This window comes from Haemaphysalis longicornis, unplaced genomic scaffold, assembly GCF_048455015.1.
Source record: "Haemaphysalis longicornis isolate Haplotype H1 unplaced genomic scaffold, Haemaphysalis longicornis Haplotype H1 scaffold_1, whole genome shotgun sequence".
NCBI lineage: Eukaryota > Metazoa > Arthropoda > Arachnida > Ixodida > Ixodidae > Haemaphysalis > Haemaphysalis longicornis.
In genome coordinates, this window is record NW_027526203.1 from 315,639,882 (window position 1) to 315,658,018 (window position 18,137).

The window sequence follows — 18,137 nt, forward strand, 5'->3', positions numbered from 1 at the left end:
CGAATTTCGCTTTTTTACGTCAGCGAATATGGGGACGATTATGATCAGTGATTACGGTCCTCCTCATGAAACGGCGTGACCATAGTGCAGCTGATCACATGACCACGAGCGCCCTCGACGCATTAAAGGAACACTAAATCGTAAAACTTACTGGGCCTATATTGGCAAGTAAGAATATCACGAATACAAATATAGCACTCAAGCCAGCAGCAGTTGCTTATTGGCACAGAAAAGGCCAAAAAACGCGAAAACTGATATCGCCCTCTCCATTCACTTCACCGCAATACAACTTGTGGCATCAGGTATTTTAATGAGCAGTTACCAGTTGTAGGAGAACGATTCGCCCCCCTCCGATATCTTGCGTTTCCTTGTGTATTTTATTTTAGTGTCGGTGCTCTGTTTATATTTCGGACCTCTGTTTCCACTTAAGTCGAGCTGGCAAACGCGCTCCCACGGTCGTTTCGTTGCTCGCCGTCCCGTGTGCCGTGTGTATGACCAACCGAGCGGCGCCAAGACATCCTACACCGGCAACTCAAGTGGTCTGGCTCCGGGGACGCGAGACGGACTGTGCCCAGGCAGTCGAGCGTTTGAGAGAGAGAGAGAAATAACATTTATTGAAAGAGCTCCCGAGCGTCAGCGAGTGTGCGTGTGTGGTGAGTGACCTGAGTGGATCGCGAGAAAGCGTATGTGAGCGAAAAGAACGGCGCCGCCCAGGCGCATTTGTCAGTTTTGTACGAACCCAAGACAATAATTAAACAGTTTGTTTTTGCTTTCTCCTATAAATGGTACGGAAGCTATTATTCGCCCGGCCGTCTTCAAGCAAGATAACGACCTGAGCGAAAGTTAATTCAAGAAAGTTAACACAGTGAAGTGCGGGAATGGTGCAGCTCACCTTAGCGTTTCTCTGAAACAAGCAATGAGGCAGGGACATGCAAACATACAATAAATGTACGCGCGAACCTTTCTTATCACGTGCTTTTTTAAAGGACACGAACTTAAGCTAGCGAACATTATAATATTCGATGCCTCAGGAGAGGTAGTAAGCATTGATTCAGTTTCAATTTCGTTAAAATGTTGCACTTTACGCACAAGCGCAGTCATAAGCTGCATACCGGTAAACGCAAGAGTACCTACGTTCCGTTAGCGCATTTATATGCAGCAACCAGTGGTAAATTCGGAGATTGTTACCAAACTTGTTTGAAACGAGACTGCCGTCAACTTATTCGAGAGTTGCGCGTGCATTAACTGCGGAGCTGCTCAGGGGCGGATCCAGGCTTTTTCTGAGAGGGGGGTCAGCTCCTATCAGTGATGATGATGATGATGATGATGAGCAGGAAGAGGAGAAGGAGGAGGAGGAGCCTTATTTATTCACTGAGATTTCGGGAAAGCAAAAACACAAGGAATACAACAAGTCATCAATTCACCTTTTTATGCGACCTGAGTGGTCATCTTGGAGGTTTAAATTCAAAAATTAAGGGAGGGGTCAGGACATCCGGACCCCCCCTCTGGATCCGCCAATGGAGCTGCTGTAGGTCGAGCCGTTTCGTAAATCTGCTGAAGGCCGTGCGTCATGCAGGAATAGGAGCAGGTTCCCAGACCCACCGATGGAGGGCACGGTGGTCTAGGGAGGGCTGAAACTCTAGGGCTTAGATGACGAGTTAGTACAGTGCATCATAGCAACCTATAAAGATCACAGAGTGCACCTGACATGGGAAGGGCAGAGATGCGCACAGCAGGTCAACACTCATCGGGGACTGAAACAGGGACGCCCTTTGAGCCCAAAACTGCGTATGCTTTACATGGCAGGGCTGGAAAAGAAACTAGAAGAAAGTCAATTAGGGTTAAACCTAACGCATATATTGCAAGGCGAAGCGGTACAACAGCGTATTCCGGGAATTTTACACGCAGGCGATATTGTTCTTTTAGCTGATAACCAAACCGATATGCAGCGGCTAATAAATATTAGCGGCCAGGAAGCCACCGACCTCGGGTTAAATTTTAGCGCAGAAAAATCGGGAATAATGGTTTTCAATGACACTAGCACTGACGCAGTGTTTATCCAGCATGGCGAATTACCCAGAGGGAAGGAATATAAATATTTGGGAGTGTATATAAACGAAGGGGGATAAGTACTTAAGAACTCACGAGGGGCAACTTAATGGTAGGGGAAAGCGAAACGAAGCTACAATGAAGCATAGAGCTCTGCGGGGGTATAACAAATATGAAGTAGTGAGGGGAATGTGGAAAGGAGTAATGGTTCCGGGTCTCACGTTTGCGAATGCTGCACTCTGCTTAAAATCAGACGTTCTATCAGGCCTTGAAGTGAACCAGAGAACGGCAGGCCGCTTGGCCTAAGGAGCGCATCGAAAAACAACGAAGCAGTGCAGGGAGATATGGGCTGGGCGTCGTTTGAAGTTCCGGAAGCGCAGAGTAAAATATGTTTTGAGAAGAGGCTGAGAGCAATGGATCAACGTAGGTGGACAGCTAAGGTACTTATGTACCTATACTTGAAAAGCGTGGACACGCAGTGGCTAAAGAAGACTAGATGGCTAACGATGAAATACGGAAAGAACTAGAGAATCCGAAACAGCCAAGGTAACCAAAAAAGAGGCAAGGCAGACTGAAACGAATAAACGGAGAGAAAAAAAGAGGGAAGCTAAAGTGTCATTAGAGATACACTGAGCTGAGAAATTGGACATCAGAAAGGAAAATTTCTGCGATAATTCCCAGGGCAGTGATTTGCTTTTTGAGGCTAGAGCAGGTTGCTTGCGAACTAAGAGCTTTGTGGAGAAGTATTCACAAAATGATAGGGTGTGCGAGGTCTGCGGAAAAGAAACAGAAACTATGCGGCACATAGTGCTAGAATGCGAGGGTATCCGTCCAAATCTACATGAGGGAAATATTCGGCTTCCAGAAGCCCTAGAATTTAAGAGTAGCACAGAGGAAGTTAACTTCAAGGCTGTCGAGGCGACGAAAAGAAGATTAGAATGCTGGTGGACGAAAAGCAGAGAGGGGAATGTTGCCTAGGGCAGCTACCACCTGTAAAAGAAAAAATAATTATTTTGTGCGCAATAACTTTTTTGTGCCTGCCCTAACAGCAGCGCTAGCATTAAACGAAGAGTGTAAAACATAGGTATATTAGTTTTTTTCTTGGTAAGATGACACGTCATAAGCCCGCTACAAAGGGGATACCACTAGCAATCATCATCATCATCATCATCATCATCATCATCATCATCGGCGGGTTCCTTTCCGTCCTGCTAGGGAACGGAGAGGGGAGGGGGCCTCCCGCCGCTGATCATTAGCTGCCTATTCCTTTGCGTGAACACTATAATTTGCGCGGTGACGGCGCTGCCGTTCTCGGGAGAGCGCGCGCTTATTTTCGAGCCGACACAAGAGGACCACAGCTCCGCTGTTCCAGAGATTTCACACTTGGTGAAAATGGGTTTATGTCTTTTTCTACACCTTCTGCAAGGCAGCAGTACCTCACGCGAGCGCTCAGTGTTCCTGCATATAACTCTCGAGAGGAGCTGGTTTGCGCGTCCACCCGCCATCTGGAGTTCTACATGCGTGTGGGAAAGCCACCCGCCGCCACGCATGGTTGAGCCCCTGCGCCGGGGGCAGCGGAGGGCCGCAGACAGCGCGCGCATGAAATTTTCCTGCGTAGAATTTTACTGCTGCGTAAATATTCCTTAACCTGCATAGAACTGGGCAAAACTTTACCTCCCCGTTCCTAGGGAAAGTTGAGAGAAGCGCGAAAGCTAAAAGTGCGTCCAATAGATCGTCAGACCTTCAGAGAACCCAATCGCAAACGAAGAACGAACCCATGCTACGATTTTCCGCGCACTAAGTAAACGCATCTACGAACGATCTAAATGTACACCGCTACGTGGTCTATGAAATTAAGGTACTCTACTGTACTCCTTCTTCATGATCGATGCATGCATTGCCTTACCTAGAACCATTCCTTTCTGTCGATTTTTAAGTAACCGTTTGACACAATGGAAGCTCGGCTTCACGCACGCGTCGTGCGTCCAAAGATTAAATAACATCTTTTCTGTCGACCAACCGGTCTGTAGGGAAGTGCAATCGTTTTTTTTTTACACAACGCCATCAGTCCCACTAACCCATACAAAAATGCCTTATGGGCGTCTATTGAAAAATGTATGGTGAGCTATGGCCGCCTATGGGTCTCTATGGTCACCCATAAAAAGGCATAAATTAGGCTATAGCCAGCTATTGAAGTTTTTATAGATCCTGCACTAAAGACTGTAAACCATACAATTCTCTTTAGACGATTATAGAACATCCTAATGTGTTTAGTCTATAGAGTCCCAGCTATTCAGGTAACTGTAGCCAGCTAAAGAATAATGTATGGCTTTAGTTCTATAGACCAGCCGCGGCAAAGCTCTTTTGGCTGGCTATAGACCATTTTTTAGCTTGAAGTCTACAGACTCAAAACCATTCAGCTGTCTTTTGCCAGCTATTGAAAAGAGTTCGTCCTAAAGCTATAGATAGAAAGCCATAAAAGCTCATTCGGCTGGCTATAGGCCGTTGTTTCGCTCTAAGTCTACAGACTTCAAGCCATTCAGCTGTCTTTTGCCAGCTATTGAAAAGAGTTCGTCCTAAAGCTATAGAGAGAAAGCCATAAAAGCTCATTTGGCTGGCTATGGGCCGTTGTTTAGCTCTAAGTCTACAAACTAGGAACCATACGGATGTCTTCTGCCAGCTATTGGAGGGAATTTGCTTTAAAGCTAAAGTGAGGCAGCCATAAAAGCTTCTGCTGCTGGGTACAGTACAATATATAACTGTAAACCTTTAGATGTGTGATAATTTATCAACATTTTGCCGGCATTAAGAAAGCGTTTGGCGCAGAACTGACAAGCCTGCATCCATAAAGACTTCTTTAACTAACTACATAGTAACATACGGCTCCAAGTTTCCAGCCGCTAATCGAAAAGTGTTCGCCTATAAAGGTATAATTCGAGCAACCATTAAATCCTATTCTGCTGGTTTCAATATGACTTATGACGCGAAATTCATATACTCATGATTTACCTAGCTACATCTACAACACAGATTGGATAACGATGATGAGGTTGATCGGCCGGTTATATGAACGTATTTGTTCAATAAGGTTAGGTACTTATTATACCAACAATACGGGAAAAGTACAATTAAAAGAAGCTACTGATTAACGCTCAAATTCAGGTTGCAACTTTGGATACTGCGCGTCCGCAAAGCTTGCAAATGAACGTTGACCGAAAGACGTATAATTTCGTAGAATTATTCCTCTGTGGCCCTTCGCTGCCGCGGTCAAGTGAAAAAGCGGCCTTCTCTGAAAACGGCCCTCACAGCGTCGAAGCAGATTGGAAATAACTTTCGCGGCCCAGGGTACGCTCTCTCAGAAATATGGTGGAAGCTGCGAACAACCGCATTCTTTCTCCCGCGGACCCCACTTTCAGATTAGTCATTGAGAAAGGGGGAGAGCGACCCACGCCGGGCGAAGGAGGCGCGGTGAACAAATTCTGGGAAGCGATGAAAGGGTAGAGGGGACACCCCTGCTCCCTGTTTTGTTTTCTTTTGTTTGTTTGACATACTGGTTTTGGCGATGGGTACCGAAGGACACGGCCGTGCGGCCCGCGCTGTGTTAGTATTCCTGCGCGCAGCAATGCTAGTGACAGACAATGTTCCCTGAGTACTGAGAACAGATACAACTTTTTTCGGATGAAGAAAACAAAACGTTAAGCGATCTTGTACTTACCAAAAAAAAATTACCAGCAAACAAGTTAGAAAAAGATCGAAAGATGAGCATGTATCTCCGCACTATTTGCTATCGCGATGGACCTGCTTATACCTGGATGTACTCAGTCAGCCACATTTCGTCTCCTTGTTCATGTGCGCGGGCATGGCACGTGTTGCCTGGTGCTGGGAATTTCGACTCGACGGCAATGTGCTCGTGTAGATGGTGTGATGTCGCTTTTTGGTGTCGTGAATTTCGGTGTTTACGGTGACAGTGTTACTATTAATTCAACATCAACTTCAAGTCATGCGAAAATGGATACCTGCGATACTGTGACAGGAATTTCATCGTACGCAAAACTCTAGGGTGAGTGATCTTACGAACTGAAGAGACTATAGTGCGAGAAATGCAGGACTTTTTTTGGTGTTCACGAATACTTTTCTAAACTACCCTGCACCACATGGGCACTGCAACGTAGACAGAAGTGAAGATTTGGCCGCGGTGATGTGACAAAAATAATTTTTTCGCGAACTGAGAAAACTTACTAGTAACTAATTGAATGAACTTGGAAAAACGTTTTTTTTATCATTGCATTGTGTGCGACCATCTTCATTGTTTTATTGAGAGTGCATTTCCATTTTAGCCACCGAACTTGCAGCTGTGTGCGTTGAGTACTGAGTGTAATGAACGACTTCTGAGTGCTTTCTTTTCTATGGACTACCCAGCACCTGTAGGTATTTGTGTCTCGGCGGACGTTCGCGGGGAATGTGCCGCGTAGTGTGGCTGTCGAGCGAGTCACTTAAGCGTGAGCCAGGGTGTTGGAATGCGTGTGCTGTGTTTTTCGATCGGCGTATGTGAACAACTGTTTACTGGTGGTGAAGTAGCGTAGATAGTAGCCATTTATGTGATGAATGGAATGAATAAACCCCTTGATTTTGCTTTCCTTGAATGCCTGTGTTTAAGCCTTTTGTGAATGAAAACTGGCGAAGTGTTTGCAATCGCAACCTCGCAATCCCCCTATATCGCTGAAGTGTTCACGGAGCATATATTACAGAATGCACCTAAGTGCCACAGAACAGGTTCTAGAGATCTGCAAGGCTCTATGCCGGCATGGCAGCGGGCTAATAATTTCTCAGTGGCTGCTGCTGTCGCTGTGTTTCAAGTAGTGGTGATTCTCTTCTGGCTGCAGCTCATGCAAAAATATTGTATGGTCGGCTATTGACAAACCTTTTTATGGTTGTCTTTAGCTATTTGGCCCAATTATCTTTAGACATTTCTATGGCTGTCTTTAGCCATTCCTATCGACATTCCTATGGGTGTCTTTAGATTCTTCTATATCCATAGCGATATCCAAAGAAGACCTAAGACAGCCATAGAACCGGCTATAGAAGCAGCTAAAGACACCCATAGGGATTTTAATACGAATAGCTAAAGACAACCATACAACCGGCTATAGAAGAACCTAACGACACCCATAGGAATGTCGATAAGAATAGCTAAAGACAGCCGTAGAACCGGTTATAGAAGAAGCTAAAGACACCCATAGGAATGGCGATACAAATCGCTAAAGACAGCCATAGAAAAGTCTAAAGATTATTGGGCCAAATAGCTAAAGACGACCATAAAAAGGATTTTCTATAGCCGACCATACAATATTTTTGTATGGGAAGAAAGCTTTCGCTTTAAAAATAAAGTTTTTTTTTTTTTTTGCGCAGCATCGAAAGCGGGCTTTTCTGCCATTTGAGAACAGGTGGCGCTGCTGGGCGCGGTGCCTGGTGGGAATCATGCGCGCAACCCTGCTCTCGTGGGTAGCGCAAGGAATGCTCGGCCATGAGCGGCATACAGCGGCAGGGTTTGATGATCGTCCAGTCAGGAGCACCGCCATGTAAAGTTGGCTTCAGAAAGACCCACTCTGATTGGCTTCCAATCCTTATGATAAAAGTGAAAGCCATTCAGAACAGGCTTTTATAAAGATGACGACGATCTAAAAAGTCAAGAATAGGACCTCTGCTCGCACTGAGCACGTTGTGACGTGCCCAGTAACGCCACGAAAATATTCAAGGGAAATTCAATAGAGCAATGCCAGCTTTACTTGTATATTTATTAGCAAAGAAGGCACCCTTTGCCTGAACAAAATAGGGAAAGCTATGAAACGCGGGATCTTTCAGTTAAAACAAACGGTTATTCAGCCTTTAGTGTCCCTTTAAAGGCAAGTGGAAAGACCTGAATGCACGTCAAAAATCACTTCTGGGTCGAACTTGGGTATTACACGCATGCCGACAAGTTCCAGCTGTCATACCCTCTCCCATTTCTGTGCATTTCCCTGCATTTTCCGGATCGGCGTGTAAAACCGCCGAAAAAAAGGAGAAAGGATGTAGAAGGAAGGCAGGAAGGTTAACCTGGCTAAGGCCTAGTTTTCTATCCTGCACGTGGGTAAGAGAAAATAGGCAAAAAAGGGAAAGGAAAAAATGAAGAAAAGTTGGGGCAGACAGGTATGCCCAGCGCTATAGCACTAAACGTTCAAGTTCAGTGATTGCCACTGGAGGCTTTCAGTCTATAGTCTGGTGTTCGACGCCCGTAGAAAGCGTAAGAGTTCCCTAGTCGCCTTCTGAGCGGATGACAGAGAAGGCCAGTGACACAGAATCTTCTCCTCCGAAAATGGCCGCTGCGAGTCTAGGTTCCTCAGTGCTGACGACATTATGCATATTGTCATGTAGCTAAAGATTGCTCAGGGTTCTGAAAGGAATAAGGTTTTTTGGAGCGAACTTGTCCTCCACAAGGAACCTAAATAATACACAAGCGTTCAAGAAGCAGTAAAAATAGTGACATGCACAGACGATCGTCGGCGAATCGAATGGCGCGGCCTTTCCTCTTAACGCATTTATCTACACTGCTCTCGTTACTGAAACATCGACTAAGACCGAGAGCACTTTAGATTAAACAAAAATGGTATAGGTCAGTGACCGCAAAGCAACACCTTCCCATTTTCAAAACCAGAGTGGCGGCGCGGCATTCGACAGAAGTAAACACGCGTTTCGTTTAGGACACAAGCTAAGATAGCCGGGCACGTAAAAGCACTGGTTACGAAACATAAATAAATAAGTCAAAAGGTATGATTCGCGGCAATATTTACGCAGTCTTTAGTTGTTTTTATTTGTTTTTCTATCTATTTATTGCTTACTGAATGAGGAATAGGCGGCACAACTAGCCAATAAGCGCATGTTCCCTTTCACCAATCACTGGCATGACCCGCCTGTACGAATAATCATCATTGTCATCGCTGGCCGAGAGGAGGAGAGGCAGAAACTCGAACTGTTCGGCATAGCTGTGCCCCAGGGATCTCGCCTGCACTATACTGCACTAAGAATAAACCGCCTACACACAGATTTTATTTTTACATACATATAGCTCACCCAAATTATTTCCCGTGCCGAAAGTGAGTGCCCTTATGCTACATGCCAGTAAATCTCACTTACGAAGCGCGAGCAAGACACCCTAGCTGGAACAAAGTCAACACAATCCCAAAGTCGCTGTCTATTAAAAACAATATTTTTCACGGGGGTGGGGAGAGGAAGGAGGTTTGTGAGAGAAGTTGTTTCCTGACTTCCTGTCTGCAAGTCTCCCATACAGTTGAAGCCAGAGGCATACACAGAATTACCAAGACGAACATTGAACGGGAGTCACGGCAGAGAATCGAAATCGGGCTCATGAGTTTGTTAGACCTGAATTCCAAATGCTCAGAGCCCGTCACACACAGTCGGCGTGTCTGACAAATTCGCAGGAAGGGAAGACAAACAAAACACAGAAGGAAAAAAAAGTGTAGAAGCTGTGCAGTGACGTGGTGCCCGATGGTATCTGGAGCGATTCGACCACGCGTGCAAAGCATTCACGCAAATAGATGAAGGCTACGGAGCGCTAGGCTTCTGCAGTCGCTCAATTCGCTGGGCTAGCTGATACGGCGTGGGCGTGAAAAACAAATGCGGGAGTTGGAAGAAGTAGAGGGAACTTTCGCCTGACCCAGTTTTAAATCAACTTTTTTTTTTTAAATTATAACTTTACCTGCTCATCATAGGACATGTCAGAACATACGACGGCCGTAAAGTGTGCAACAAAAGAGCGAGGCAGTTTGCTGATGTAAGCGACCGTGGTTTGCGTTGCCTTTTGTTTTGTTATGTTTCCGTCAGGGTGGGGTTAGTGTATGACTGCACCATGCCAATGGGGAGCGAATGATTATGCGAAAAAGTGTGCGTTACGAACGATATCATGGCTAAGCCATGCATGCTCCTTGACTTGCTTCGTGGTTTAGGCACTGCGCTGCTGGGCACGAGGGAACAGGTTCCATTCCCGGCGCCGGTTTCTCTGGCGGAGGTGAAAAACAAGAACTTCCATGCGTCGAGGTTTCGGCGCATGTTAAAGGTGTCCAGGTGGCCTGAATCAACTTAAAGCCTTAGACTGTGGCGGTCCTCGTAGCCCAGGCGCTGCTTCGGCATGTAAAACCTCAAATCTACTTTTAAATTAACAGCGAGTGAACCAGGTTGTAATATATAATTCGTTTTAGCGCCGCGCAGGAACATTGCCTCATCAGGGATTTTCCGTAAGTTTCATTGCCGGCCCCAACGGCGGTATTTTTCATTGAGGTGGATTGCACGATGTCCATGTACTGGGCCGTACCGCGCCTTGTTAAATGTTGCCTAATTAATCTGACGTCCTCTATTATGACCTGGCTCATTTCCAAGGTGTAGCCTCATTGTTTCATTTCCATAATTCTGCTATCAAGTACGCAGAGACCAAAAGTTCGAACGATACAAGGCAGCTCATTCATAGCAATGAAGGGACTGAGAAATATACGCGGCCAAATTCTATGACAAGTTGTTCATAAGGGGTAATATTAGGCAAAACTCTTTCGTTCACATCACCCAAAAGGCAGAGTAAGATCCTCTCTTCTTCCCTGTTGTACCCCCATTCAGCTACATTTTATTCAGCTTTTACCTTTGCGCTCTCCTTGAATACCGACGTAATAAATATTTGTGAGCACTGGCGTGCTTTTTCGATGAATGTGGCTTCCAAGTCAGCATGCTGGGGGACTGTGTGCTTGTGTGCGTTTTTTGTGCGGCCACGTAAGCCTTTTTTTTGGTTCTTTTGATCAGATCCCTTTCATCGGATCATTCTCATCTGATCCACTTCTCACATCTTTTTTTCTTCCATCCACAATTGCATTATAAAGCGCCCCTCGCTCCAGAAAAGCTGTCTTCTCCTCTTGACTACCCTTGATGGAAAAAAGCATCCCTCCAGGCAGCGTGTTTTTCCAGAGCGCGTGCTCGGCAGGGCTGGGTATAGGTGCCGGCGCTGCGTTCACTGACGAAAAAGACAAACGTGCATGGGAAGTCCGGAAAATTGACGGGCCTTATGGTCCAGTGGCGTGCACGCACACAAAAGTTGCAGCCTCCTCACGGTTCTGACGAAAACTGCAGCAACGCAAAATGCGCTCGAACTGCTGTTGAGTTCTAATTCTAAGCCGCAAAGCCAGTTACCATTGAGCAACCTGCCGCGGCGGCTCAGCGATGTGCTGCTGAGCCCAAGGAGGCGGGGTCAACCCCGGCCGCTGTGGCTGCTTTTCTGATGGAGGCAAAAAGCGAAAACGCCCGTGTGTTCGAGATTTCGGCGCACGTGAAAGATTTCCAGGTGGTCAAAATTAATCCGGAGCCCTCCACTACGGCGCGCCTCATCTCCTGTGTAGCGTCGGCTCGTTAAATCAATCAATCAATCAATCAATCAATCAATCAATCAATAAATCAATAAATCAATCAATCAATCAATCAATCAATCAATCAATCAATCAATCAATCAATCAATCAATCACTCACTCACTCAATCAATCAATCAATCAATCAATCAATCAATCAATCAATCAATCAATCAATCAATCAATCAATCAACCAACCATCCAATCAGCCATTACAAGTAGCTAGATGAAAACGATGATAATTTATTACCCCGCCCTGTTTCTTTACGACCACGACACAGCGGCACTCCGGTAATTCTGCCCGCATTGCGCTATCATGACGCCGCTCTCGTGGTAACGTTTTGGCACGTTGAAAACGGAAAGTCGTCGAATTTATCTCGCCCGTTTGGTCCCGATAACGACGGCGATGGCCCTACACGACCCGCCCCTTGTCCCCTCTTTTCTCCTCTAGCCCTCAAACAGTGTCTCCTCGTCGCATTTTCCGAACAGTCCGGCTGTTTTTACCATTGGGTTCCACAAAAGTTTCCATTATGATTTTTTGCGTATGTAACATGAAGCGCCAATGCTAGGCCGTAAACTTTGGCTTAGGGCGAAAGTTTTTGGAGTCAAGGTTTCGTGGTTGGTGGTAATCGAGTAACTATACTCAGGTACAACTTAATCACGACAACGGAAGTCGCCCCTGCGCCTCAGCCGGCTGTGCCTCCGCGCGGTCCAAAGAGTGCGTTACTGGAAGTATTTTAAACGTGACACTAGTCGTTTCTGTAGTCATTCTGTCTTAATTTGTTTATAAATCACTGCAGTGACGACAAACACATTAGGTGAGAAAAGCATACGTTCTCGCGCATTAAGCGCAATCTTCTTTGAAAACGCCTGGGCGCGTTGACGTCACGCGTCCGTCACTTCGGCGGACTGGTACACTACGTACGCTATCGCTGTTCTTAACTTGTACCCGAGTAGAGCAACAATTTTTCAGGCTATTGCAAAACTCCTGATAATTACAAAAGAAAAGACCCATTGTACCACAATGCATATACAGTAGCCTGTACTCTTTTTTTTCTGTTTTCATGGACAGCGAAGAGTATCGTTATTGTTGGAAAACGGAGAATGAAGCGAACATCAATTTAGGAAAGACACCGCTGGTGCTTCGACGACAAGCGTACATACAGGTTGCATCATATATCGCCGACGTCGTAGGAACGGCGCCGCGTGCATAGAACATCCACCTGACTGCCAAGACTGACCAGCTCAGGTAAGAAATCTTTAAGAAGGCATTGCGGAAGTTTTAATCTGTTTTGAACACGAACAAAGTGGGGAAGGTCCCTCATTAAGGAGAAAAAAAAAGCAAGCGCCTCCGACCCTTTGGCACAAGGGAGAAGGGTTTCGAATACACAGTAACGATGTGCCTCTTGGGTGCATGAGTCTTTCGTAACAATCTGTTCCAATGCACGTGTGTGCCACTATCTGCCGGGAATGTGCCTGCTTCGATGGCTTACCGTTATAGAGGCACCAAAGTTCACCCTTGTGGCTCCCAGGATCCCAGCTCTTACGTTACATCAAGCATCGACGTCGTGTCCCGCAGCGACGTGGGCGGGTTAAAGCAGTGGCAACGTCTAAATACGCGTACACGTTTGTCTAAAAGCCCCAGTCGATCTCTAATCCGGTGCCTCTTGGAGAAACGTCGGATGAGAGAACGGCGGAAGTGTGATTTTTAAGGAATCATTGATCCTATAGTATGAGTCCCGTGAATTACGAGCGGGATTTAAGTATCGGCATACTGATTATTCGCCCCTGGGGTACTATGAGCATTCAGGTGATACAAAGGAAATCCTACTGAGTGTAGCTTAAACCCCGTGACGAAAGCGATGTGGCTTTCTGTAAAATTTATTCTATAAAAAAATTCTTCAGGCGTCAGACACGAAACCCTAGGAGCTTTCCAATAATTGTGCCTCACGGGGATTCATCAGTCACTTACACTGGTTTTGCCTATATAAAAGGCCGTCAGAGGGAAAAAAATTAACGATTACGTCTGGCAGTGAAGTATAAGCCATTTAAGCATCGCAGAATGGCGCTTCTACTTCCAGGTCACAGTTAAGGATATGTAATGCAGTTCAAGAAGACACATTTTGCCCCGATGGCTTGCTACAGTTGCGCTTGCTTTACTTGACACCGTATATGCATGGTATCGTATTCGCGTTTTATCTCGCTCTTACAATCACGTGATCATAAATAGGGCTATTATAAGACAGGAGGCGCGAAGCACGCACACTGGGAGAAAAGGTGCCGATACTCACGTTTAGGCAAGCGTGAAGGTGGATTGTGATGGTGGACTTACCTAGAGAAAAAAAAAAAGAGAGAGAGAAACGGATGATCCGGTTAGAGCCGCTTATCAAAATTCTCCATAAAAAATACGCAATTTACGCGACCGGAATCCGCTATGCAGAAGCTGAAAATATTTTTAAAACACTCAAGAGATGCGAAGCGTTTGCGGGCGTTTGCTACATACCGATCTCCCAAGGTTCATTTAGGAGAGCGTGATGAATTGCTCAGCGGAATAAGAGCGACAGCTTGGAGAGGCCGCGAGCAATTACAAAAACATCTAATCCTGTGAGAAGCACCGAACACGTATACTTCAGCCAAGATGAGGTGCCGTAGTGGGCATGAAAGGAACCCAACGTGTCCGATAAGCAAAACCACGGCGATGCACAAATTGCGCTCTAGCGTTCGTCGTAGTTATTTAGCCCAATTACAATTAGTATATATGTTTGTCGATTTTTCCTAGCCGACAAAGGCGCTAATACAGCTAAACCTGGATGTAACGAACCTCTATGTAACGAATTCCTGCATTTAACAACGTTTTTCAATTCCCCACTGTAACCCATGCATGTGTTTGCGACCTTTATGTAACGAAAGGTTGTGGCGGCTAACTTCGATGTAACGAAGTGGAGAAGCTGATCAGTCGTTTTTTTTTTTTTTTGCATTTTTACTCAAAAATCGGCAGGAGAAATGAACTCATTTTGCGTATAGCAGCACTACTACCTGTAATGAGCAAGCAGCCAGGAAAACGTCTAGAATTCCAGACGTTCGAAATTCGTCCTGGTGATGATGACGAATCGACCGGATAGCGCGCTCCCGTGGCTTACGTAGCACCCACTTCTGGTTTCGCTTGTGTAGTGTGACACCACACCAGGTAGCAAGAATAAGTACACTTCATGTTTTTTTTTTTTTTTTTTTTTTTTACTACAGCGCGTTCCCACGTGTTAGCGCGGTTTCGGTTCGAGACCTAAATTGTGAGGTGCTAGGCCGTCCTGTCGGTGCAGTACGTGCGTCTCCACTGACATTTGTGGTGTCGGTTCGTGGGTGATGAGTTCTGCTGCCTCAAAAACGAAAAGTTGTATCTTTTCAAGACAAGCATGCAAGGTCAAATGACGTGTCTGCCGGTACGAAAGAGAATGTCACCACCTGGAACAGTATCTCAGGTAGCACCATATCAACACTCTTGAGTGTGGTAAAGAGTATCAAGTTCGAAAAAAAAAGGCACCCTTTAAGCATAAGTTTAGTTCTCGAAACACGTTAAGCCACCGAAAAGTTTCGAAAGGCACACGCGTAACTTAAGTTACGTTCGTTAATACGGGGGTAAGTGACCTCGCTTTTTTGGAGCGCCGTGTTGTGCCTAAGCTCGTGCAAAAGCAGCAGGCGCAACTAACGCAGTTTTTCGCTGTGAAACAAACCCACAGAGGGTGAGTTCACCTTCACTGATGTCTAGCATTTTGGCTTCGTTTCTGCTTCATTCCCGCGAGCCTTAACTCGAAACCTGCATGTAACGAAAACCTGGATGTAACGGAAAAGGGCAAACTTTTGTCAACTTCATTACATTCAGGTTTAAGTGTACATGCTTTGCATTTAAAAAGCGAAGTGATGGCATTGCATGCCAGGTTTAATGCTTAAACTCTTTGTAAGTCACGGCGTATTTAGCCGAATACCGTGAAATATGTCTAAAAGCGCGCAAATTGTTGGGCTCGTATTTCACCGCCTTTCCCTCTCTGCTTGCGCTCAGAAGGATGGAAGAAATGAAGCTCCTGATAAGCCGCGCAGGCCATTCCGTGAGTGGGTTATTCAGGGCTCGGCACGTGCATTTGCATCGCGAAAGCGAATTGGAAGCTTTCGCACCCCCTTGTTCGCAAAGCGACGCATTGAGTGTCCTTTTGGAATTGTGTTAGATTCGAAGCTGTGCTCGCACTAAAAGACCCACATGGACCTCGCATGAACGCGTACTGAAACTACAACAATCAGAAATATTTAAAGTTCCCACTTTTCCCTACTGGGCAAACAATAAATGGTTTAAAAAAGCTTCGACCTATAGCGGTTGAATTTGGGCGAATTGTGCTCATAGGATGCCGTGGAAAAGTTTCTACCTTAGCTGTTCCCCCATCCCGGAATTTTCGGAGTCTTGCTCGGCGTACCGACATCTGCTATGGCAATGTTACGCGAAAGCGAAGTATGGTAGGTAGAAAGTGTATCTATTATGCACACAGCTGGGCGACTTTAAGGCCGACGTAAGCGAGCACCAGTGGGGTGAGAGCGATGCCTGTGCTCAGTGTCAACCGTGAAGCTCCACATTTAAGCAAAGCCATAGTAAAGCGAACTTGCTAATAGTTGAGTTACTTGATGCCGTAATAAACAAAATTAAATCAATATTAGCGATGGGGCCTTCTCCTTTGCATGGTATTTTGCCTGGGAGGTCCTGCTTTGATTGATTGATTGATTGATTGATTGATTGATTGATTGATTGATTGATTACAAGTTTATCAGGATAAGATTCTGAAATAGGTTTTTGGGCATTTGTATGGCTAACCTTTGTAAGCAAACGCAATTGAATATGTCAACGGGCCGAATACGTATTGACAAATGCACAAGTGATATTATTTACTCCAAATTCTGATACGCCAAATTAGGGGTTGACTATGGGGAAACCCTATCAAACAGCTTCTAGACATTCCTATGGGCTACCTATATAACCAGCTCGGCATCTAAACGGGCCGGTGATATAATGAGGAATTCCTAAAAAAATATTTTAGCCCTTATCACTCTCTCGTGTGTGTAATTTTTAAATAATTAGATCTAGCCATACTGAGCTCCTAAAGCATGATAGGAATGTACTACTTCCGAAATTTCAAGCCTCTAGGAGTAGCAGTTTGGCTGGGCGTTGACATCACCTATTAGACCTTCTCACTCCGTTAGGGGTGCCATTTCAAGACATGCCTGTCGTCTTTTTGCAGGTGTCAGGGCAAAATCCTTACATTAGTTTTTTGGGCAATTGTCTCAGGTTTCAGCGGATGCCGCTCGATGGCGCTACTGTTGTCCACCAAGCAAAGAGGACATGTAGCTGAAACTGGCTTCGCTACTCGCCTAATACCTTCTTTTGTAAGGGTAAAATTATCGTATAGGCCTCAGTACATGCCTCTAATGCACCCTTCTATGTCGAAGGCGGCAACGCATGCACGCGGTCCACATGAGTCAGCTGGAGCCATCGAGCCGTTGTGTCGTTGGAGATGCGGGCTCGTCTCACATTCCGGCCGCCCTGGGTTTGGTTCCTACCCAGACTCAAGTTTAGCCGATTTTTTTTTAACTTCAGTACTTTACTAGCGGTCTTCTTGCGCCGTCGAATACTTAATCTGCCATTTACGGACGCCGGTTTTTTGACCTGCCAAGTCGCCTGGTGCTGCATTAATGACACACCGGAAGCGGAAGAAAAAAACCCTGTGCCTGCGGTTTTGATACTGAAGGCGATAATTCAGCCAAGCTTATCAGGAGAGAAATTATTGCCGTGACGGGAAAATATGGTTGGGGCATAGACATTGCTTCTTTCTGGGGAACCTAGCGAGTCAATTGAACAGTACTTTGATGAGTAAATACTTGTTTGCACTTTATGCTTTTATTTATTGGAGGTGACCATCGCCAACTAAGATGTCATCTCCACCGATTTACTGACCGTTTTGGCACTTAGCTTATGGGCATAAACTTGTGAGGAATAACACGGCCGGGCGGACGTTTTGCAGCAATTACCAGTTTTCCGTTGAACGCATTTACAGAGGTTGAATGGCACATTACATGGGAGCCTAGAGACATAAAAGTGAGGCTCGTTTGGGACATTACAGTTCACTGCGAGCCGCCGAATATGAGAAGGAGATGGGAAGTAGAAAAAAATTCAGATGAAAACGCACAGAGGTTTAAATTCACATGAAATATTGCAAAGACGTGATAAATGACCGGTTGATGAAATCCTAAAAAGTGCGCTCGTGAACACAGCATTGTTGGTGTTCTAACGCGTACGGATGTTTGAGGCAGACTCGTTTCTTCGAGTGTTTCTGACGTCTTCCGTGATTGAGAACGGCTGAAGAGACAGAGAAAAAAAAAACGGCAATCAGAATACCTTTTTACCTCTAATATTTTCTAGGGGGAGGAAATTGGACGTTTATTCTGTTTCTTACCATGAACCTTTCTTAGCTGTCAAAGAGAAAAAAACGCAAATATTGCGGTCCATTTAAACCATTTTGTTTTGTTTTTACAGGCGCAAGGCAACCAGGAAAGCTTAAAATGATTTGGAAACAAAAATGGTTAAAATCTAACGTGAGAGGTCAACGCACTTTATCT

The 18,137-nt window shown here is 45.5% G+C and overlaps 1 protein-coding gene across 1 annotated transcript in view; it reads right to left on the minus strand.

Annotated features, from left to right (window-relative positions):
* The window catches only part of LOC144150782 (GTPase-activating Rap/Ran-GAP domain-like protein 3), a 751,818-nt gene that overhangs the window by 541,003 nt on the left and 192,678 nt on the right, over positions 1–18,137 (minus strand). The window lies entirely within an intron of this gene.